The following is an 8,483-nucleotide window of genomic DNA, read 5'->3' as shown; positions in this document are numbered from 1 at the left end:
GACACAGCCCCATTACCACATAATGTGTCACATTATGTGGTAATAACTTTAAAATGCTTTTAACTATTCAAGCGATTCTGAGATTGTTTTCTCGTGACACATTGTACTTTATGTTACTGGGAAAATTTGGACAATACATTCAGTATTTAATTGTGAAAAACACCAAAAATTTGTGAAAATTGCAAAAATTTGAATTTTTCTAAATTTAAATGCAACTTCTTGTAAGAGATAGTTATACCACTCAAAATAGTTGTTAATTAACATTTCGCATATGTCTACTTTATGTTTGCATCGTTTTTTAAACATCCTTTTATTTTTCTAGGACGTTACAAGGCTTAGAACTTTCAAAACAGCATTTAAAATGTTTCTTAACCCTTTAGGTGTTTCACAAGAATTAAAGAAAATTAGGGGTGAAATTTACAAATTGTATTTTTTTTCCACACTGTGGTAGTCATCCTTGTCTTTTTAAACTTGTGAGTAAATACATTCATCTGTTTTGTTGTGCAATAATAAAAATTACAAATTCTTTATTATAAACTCGGTCTTTGACTCATTTCTTTTAGGTTGTTGTTCGTTACAAGGCTTACAACTTTCAAAACAGCATTTAAAATGTTTCTTAACCCTTTAGGCGTTTCCCAAGAATTAAAGAAAAGTAGGGGTGAAATTTTCAAATGTTATTTTTTTTGCAGAAACTCATTTTTTATATATTTTTCTGTAACACAGAAGGTTTTACCAGAGAAACATAACTCAATATTTATTGCCCATATTCTGCTTTTTTTAGAAATATCCCACATGTGGCTCTAGTGTGCTAATGGACTGAAACACCAGGCCTCAGAAGCAAAAGACTACCTAGTGGATTTTCGGGCCTTCTTTTTATAAGAATGTATTTTAGGCACCATGTCAGGTTTGAAGAGGTCTTGTGGGCCCAAAACAGTGGAAATACACCCAAAGAGACATCATTTGGCATACTACACCCCTTAAGGAATTTATTGAGGGGTATAGAGAGAATTTTGACACCACAGGTTCTTTGCTGAATTTAGTGGAATTAGGCCATGAAATCGAAAAGATAATTTTTTTCCGATAAAACTTGCATTTCAAATTTGACAAGGAATAAAGGATAAAAAGCACCCCAACATTTGGGAAACAATTTCTCCCGATTACTGCAATACCCCATAGGTATTCATAAACTGCTGTTTGGACACATAGCAGGGCTCAAAAGGGAAGAAATTGAGCTGGAATGGCTTTTGGGTGCCATGTTACATTTTCAAATCCCGTGCGGGCCAAAATAGTAGTTGACCCCCAAAAGTGACCCTATTTGGGAAACTAAACCCCTTAAGGAATCTATCTAGGGGTACAGTGATCATTTAGACCCCACTGGTTTTTTGCAAAATTTATTGGAATGTAGGCGGTAAAAATGAATGGCAACATTTTTTCCACTAAAAAGTTGAATATTTTTATTTTCACAAGAGATAAAGGAGAAAAATGACCCCAATATTTGTAAAGAAATTTCTTCCGAGTACAGGAATACCCCACATGTGGTTATAAACTGCTGTTTGGACAAACGGCAGGGCTCAGAAAGGCGCCACTATTTGTCATGCAGATTTTGCTGGATTGGTTTTTTGGCACCATGTCTTATTTGCAAAACCCTGAGGTACCAGAGAACAGTGGAAGCCCCCAAGAAGTGACCGTATTTTGTAAACTACACCCCTCAAGGCATTTATCTTTTGCCTGGACATATGACAGAGCTCAGAAGTGAAGCACATACGAGGTCTATTTTGGTGATTTTCACAGCACTGACCCACAATTGCGAGGGCTCTGAGGTCAAATAGTAAAACAAACCCCTTAGACATGACCCTTACTTTTGAAATTACATCCCTTAGCATTTTGCCCCCTCCGGTGCTTTTTCATTATTAATTAATACGCAGCGAATGGCGCAAAGTGAAAATTGCAATTTTCCGCTGATATGCCGTTTTAGTGCACAATATGTTGTGCCCAGTTTGTGCCACCGAAGACACACACCTCGTAAACTGTTAAGCAAGTTCTACTGGGTATGGGAATGTCATATATGTGAACGTAAATTGCTGTTTGGGCACACTGTATGGTACAGAAGGGAGGGAGCGCTATTTGGCTTTTGGAGCACAGATTTAGCTTGGTAGTTGTTCTGTTTGGGGTTTTTCTGGTATTTCACTTTATAATGAGGGGCATATGTAGGCTAGGCAAAGTACATCAGGGAATAATTGGAGGGTATAATAATGGGGTAAATAAATAATATTTCACAGATGTGTGGCCGGTGTCGCACTGATAAATGGTGCCCAATCTTATCCGCTTTTGGAACATTCTGCACATTTTGCATCGCAATATTCTGAGAGTCAGAACGTCTTTAATTTTTCTCCACTGGAGCTATGTGAGGGCTTATTTGTTGTGGGACAATCTGTAGTTTTCATTGGTACCATTTCCGGGTACATGCAATTTTTTTTGACCGAGTTACATAAAGTAAAATGAAAAAAAATTACATCTCATTGATTGGTAGAGAAAGCAAACCTGGCGAGGGGGAAAAAGATGCCGGGAAAGAAGTTGTGGGTGGGGCGCCAAACTGAATCTTCGCCCCGTGTGCCTCTAGAACCTATCTACGCCTCTGGTTCATTACTCTGAGGTAGTTGACCTTCCCATTTTCTCAGCCAGCCGCTAGAGCTTTATGTGCTAACATGTTTTCAACTTATTATTACATGTCCTTAACACCATTGGGTGTACATATATGATTTGCATTGTATTTTCACATATGATTTGCATTGTATTTTCACATGTGCTATATGTTACTATATGTACTTAAAGAGGCTCTGTCACCAGATTTTCAAACCCCTATCTCCTATTGCAGCTGATCGGCGCTGCAATGTAGATAACAGTAAAGTTTAGTTTTTTTCAAAAACGAGCATTTTTGACAAAGTTATGAGCATTTTTATATTTATGCAAATGAGCCTAACTTAAGTACAACTGGGCGTGTTTAAATTTATGTCCAAGTGGGCGTGTATTGTGTGCGTACATCTGGGCGTTTTTACTTGTTTTACTAGCTGGGCGTTGTGAATGGAAGTGTATGATGCTTTCGAATCAGCATCATCCACTTCTCTTCGTTACCACCCAGCTTCTGGCAGTTCACAGACACACAGTGTGTCCTCGCTCGTTCCTCCTGTGGGAGGAAGTGAGTGACGTCACAGCCCAGCTAGTAAAACAGTATACCCCCATAGTAGCTAATAAAAAAAAAATTACTCACACATCCATGATCCCACAACGAGTTGAGGAGATCCCTCTACTCTTCTGGTATGTGCTATGAGTAGCTCGGGCAAGACAGGCGCGATGACATCACTGCATTGTGCATGTCTCTGCTTAGCCGCTCACGGCCGGCGTTACACTGTGAATGCTGAAGCAGGGAGCTGACGGCTCCTTTCTCCAGCATTGGATTCAATTGTATCTGGGTCCAGAAGATGCAGATGCAGTTTAAACAGTGACATACCACCGCCGCCAAGCCCGCCCCTGGGCCCTACTATCTCAGTGAGCCCTGGCCTACACCCTTCCCCCCTGTGCCCCTGCTAGCTATGCCTCTGCACAAGATCATTTCTGAATTTCCCTTTTAAGATTCTAATAAAAAAAATAATTAATAACAATAGGTTAATTCTCTATATTTTTCTGGCCGGATCTTTGAATCTCTGAATTTCCTGTTTAAGTCTTCCTGTCATTAAGTAATGCTTTCCTTGTTACATTCCGGACTTCCTTACGATAAGACATTTTTTTCAATACAATGTCGTTCCTTTGCTAATGACACGCAGCGTATAACAGGAGCCAGTAAATCCATGTAGATCAAAAAGTGCAGTAGCATGCAGATAGTAATAAAAAAAATCCTAATTTTAAACACAACTCTGAAATATTGTGATTAATATGGCAAAAAACTAACCTCAGAGCTCTTACCATTAGCTCACTAGTCCTTTCATTCTTGTAATCAGCGTGTTCGCAGAGATCAGACCCCACCGATCATAGTGTTACGGCATACCTAGTGATATGTGAATACCCCTTTAATCTTGGTTATACTCTAATAAAATTATGTAAGTAAGTATGCTTTGTCCTAAAAGGAACGCTCCAGTCAAAAATGAAGTAATCATAGCACTTAAATTTGGCCTAGTGGGCGGCATCGGAGGATCTCTGGAATGGCATTCATGTGGGTTCTTGTTCACATCACGATTAGCGTGTACATCGGGTAAGCGTCTGTTGCACTTGCTAAACGTGTCCATAGGGTTCTATTAACCTGACGGAGGCCAAAAGAGTGTCCACGGACATAGCAACTGTCTATATATGGATTGTTACCGTATGTGCCATAGACCCCAAAAAAGTTCAGACTGGGAAGCATCCCTGCAGACATCCCTGAAGATGTGCTTGTGCAGGCTGTTAAGTAGGAATCAGCAGCAGCCCGGCCTTCAATGTATCGGCAGCAGATCTCTTCAAAAAGGGGGGAATAGACTGTATTTGAGTCCCCCATCATTAGCTGCCCTTTCTCCTGCAGTATCAGTTGTATCTTCAGTGCCGGGGCACAGCAAGTCCACGCTCTCCTCCTGCCTCTACTATTCCTTGCTCTTTCTTACAGCTCATTTTCATGGTGGGGCCCTGGCACAACCTGCAGTGCCACCTCAGCCTGAACTCATCGGTACACTGTGCCAATGAACCCTACCAGGGGGAGCTACAACGTATTCCTCTGTATGCCCTATACAGCGGGAGACGTCACAGGCTTTCTTCAGAGCTATACTGTATGTCATAAATCCTCCCAGCGTATACCTCTGATGTGGCTGCATAACGTGGTGTGAAAAGGACCTAAATAAAATTTTGGGGTCAAGTAGAGCTCCATGATTCTGGTAAAAATTTAAAATTTTTAGATTTTGCCTGGAGTTACCTTTTAAAACCGTAAGCATGGATGCAACTACATAAAGTGCCTTTGTTCTATAATCCCGCCAATCTTCATTATCTTTTCATGTCAGCAAAAGTCTAAGTGTATATATTACAAATACAATACAATAACATTTTAGTGATCTGTATCACGTGAGGGCACTTATACAGTGAAGGAAATAAGTATTTGATCCCTTGCTGATTTTGTAAGTTTGCCCACTGTCAAAGACATGAACAGTCTAGAATTTTTAGGCTAGGTTAATTTTTACCAGTGAGAGATAGATTATATAAAAAAAAAAAAAAACAGAAAATCACATTGTCAAAATTATATATATTTATTTGCATTGTGCACAGAGAAATAAGTATTTGATCCCTTTGGCAAACAAGACTTAATACTTGGTGGCAAAACCCTTGTTGGCAAGCACAGCAGTCAGACGTTTTTTGTAGTTGAAGATGAGGTTTGCACACACGTTAGATGGAATTTTGGCCCACTCCTCTTTGCAGATCATCTGTAAATCAAGATTTCGAGGCTGTCGCTTGGCAACTCGGATCTTCAGCTCCCTCCATAAGTTTTCGATAGGATTAAGGTCTGGAGACTGGCTAGGCCACTCCATGACCTTAATGTGCTTCTTTTTGAGCCACTCCTTTGTTGCCTTGGCTGTATGTTTCGGGTCATTGTCGTGCTGGAAGACCCAGCCACGAGCCATTTTTAATGTCCTGGTGGAGGGAAGGAGGTTGTCACTCAGGATTTGACGGTACATGGCTCCATCCATTCTCCCATTGATGCGGTGAAGTAGTCCTGTGCCCTTAGCAGAGAAACACCCCCAAAACATAATGTTTCCACCTCCATGCTTGACAGTGGGGACGGTGTTCTTTGGGTCATAGGCAGCATTTCTCTTCCTCCAAACACGGCGAGTTGAGTTAATGCCAAAGAGCTCAATTTTAGTCTCATCTGACCACAGCACTTTTTCCCAATCACTCTCAGAATCATCCAGATGTTCATTTGCAAACTTCAGACGGGCCTGTACATGTGCCTTCTTGAGCAGGGGGACCTTGCGGGCACTGCAGTATTTTAATCCATTACGGCGTAATGTGTAACCAATGGTTTTCTTGGTGACTGTGGTCCCAGCTGCCTTGAGATCATTAACAAGTTCCCCCCGTGTAGTTTTCGGCTCAGCTCTCACCTTCCTCAGGATCAAGGATACCCCACGAGGTGAGATTTTGCATGGAGCACCAGATCAATGTTGATTGACAGTCATTTTGTATGTCTTCCATTTTCTTACTATTGCACCAACAGTTGTCTCTTTCGCACCCAGCGTCTTACTTATGGTTTTGTAGCCCATTCCAGCCTTGTGCAGGTCTATGATCTTGTCCCTGACATCCTTAGAAAGCTCTTTGGTCTTGCCCATGTTGTAGAGGTTAGAGTCAGACTGATTAATTGAGTCTGTGGACAGGAGTCTTTTATACAGGTGACCATGTAAGACAGCTGTCTTTAATGCAGGCACCAAGTTGATTTGGAGCGTGTAACTGGTCTGGAGGAGGCTGAACTCTTAATGGTTTGTAGGGGATCAAATACTTATTTCTCTGTGCACAATGCAAATAAATATATATAATTTTGACTATGTGATTTTCTTTTTTTTTTTATATATATATAATCTATCTCTCACTGGTAAAATTAACCTAGCCTAAAAATTCTAGACTGTTCATGACTTTGACAGTGGGCAAACTTACAAAACCAGCAAGGGATCAAAAACTTATTTCCTTCACTGTATATCTTATTAAATGCTCTTTAACCATAGAAAACTTTAGACAAAGTAAGCCACATTTATTATATGCTCTGCAGCGCTGTCTGCTTTAACAATCCTAGACTTTGCACTGTAGTAATAGCTTGCTTGGCTGAACATTTCTGCTGAAAGGGCTCCAAATCTATTTATACATCTATTTAAAGAAACAAGGTGTATGTGTGTGTGATTCTGTCTAAGGGCTCATGCATACATCCGTATTAAAAGTATATTTACCAAATCAGATTTTTTTTATCTTTACTGCGACTGACGCAGTTTTGCCGTGATTTGGCCGCAAATGAGGAATCTTGCTTCATTCTCGCAGCAGTGGCGACTTGACTGCCCCATCTGAATATACACTTAGGCTCCGTGTTGTACTGAGCTGTAATATGGCTGCAATAGAGGTGAATGAGCCCTCTTCTGTACCTCTGTATGCCGCTGATTTCATACAGAGGCATAGAGAAGTTTTCTTTTTCTTTAGGATTAAAAAAGCCCCAAAAAAATATGTTATATAGAGGTAGGTGACCAAAATGAATACAGTCAGTGTCCAGGTCTGACAGTAACTAACATTCTCTGATCCTACCAAAAATCCCCCCTCCCCCCAAAAAAGTAAATCTTTTTCTAAACCCACATGCACAAAACTAGATATCTTGCATGACATAAACGCATTTTGCTTAGGCATCAGGTGTTTAGACACTAAACATCCCATTCCTATCACACAGAATGTACGTTACTCCAAATATAAAATAGTTACTCCTAGCCAACACTTTTTGCCTGTTCTACCCTGACCCTATGAGCTTTTTTCGCCTTCATTAAAAAAAAAGTGCGTACCTGGTTGATTTTCATCCATCATCATGCATCTAAACTTAAGGGAGGAGTTAGGCTTCATTCACATCTGCGTCGGGCTTCCATTCATGGGTTTCGTCTGACCTTCCCGTCAGGGGAACCCATAAAAGGAAATCATAGCTTTCTGTTTGCATTACCATTGATTTCAATGGTAATGCTTCCTTTGCAAATGGTTTCCAATTGTCTCCGTTCCGTAAGGCTTCCGTTTTTTTTGCGGAATCAGTAGCGTAGTCGACTGCGCTATTGATTCAGCCAATAAATAAGATTAAATCAACTCTGATTTTAAAATATAAGAAAATATAATATAATATAAAAAAATTGGTGTAAACTAAGAAAAAAACAAAAACAAATCACCTACCTTTATATTACAGCATTCCAAAAGGTGGAATTTATTTTGTTCTGGGCATTGAGGACCAAAGTAAAAAAGGTCCTGAAAGGGTACTTTGGGCCTTAATGCCCAGGGCAGATGAGTAACAAGTAATCATGTCATTGTCCCTATATTAGGAATAATTTGTTTTACTATGTCTTGCCGACAATAGAATGTACCGGCTCATTATGGAGAACACAAGGTATGCTCATTGCTCTGCTGATAGTGTATTTAGACCTTTAGGGTCCTAGTCCACATTACAGGGGTTGGGGGAGAGGACTCTAATATGAGATAATGAGTAATAAACCTCATAGACCTCCTACAATAGCCAAAGCTGGTACTGCAGCTTTCGCAAGATGTTTTGCCCACAGGCACCTATGGCCTTTTCCTTTAATATTGAGGTTCATTCAGGTAATAGAGCAGGCAGACTCAATAGAGACCAGTAGTTAAAGGCTAGCAGGGTAGATACAGGGAGATGTGATAATATTTTAGCTGCAGATAAAGGATGCCATAGTACCAGCATGGCAAATCATCTCTGCTGCATCTTGTATAATCCATGCCAT

The sequence above is a fragment of the Rhinoderma darwinii genome, chromosome 10 (genome assembly GCF_050947455.1).
Source record: "Rhinoderma darwinii isolate aRhiDar2 chromosome 10, aRhiDar2.hap1, whole genome shotgun sequence".
Classification (NCBI taxonomy): Eukaryota; Metazoa; Chordata; class Amphibia; order Anura; family Rhinodermatidae; genus Rhinoderma; species Rhinoderma darwinii.
Note: the sequence above shows the minus strand (reverse complement) of the source record.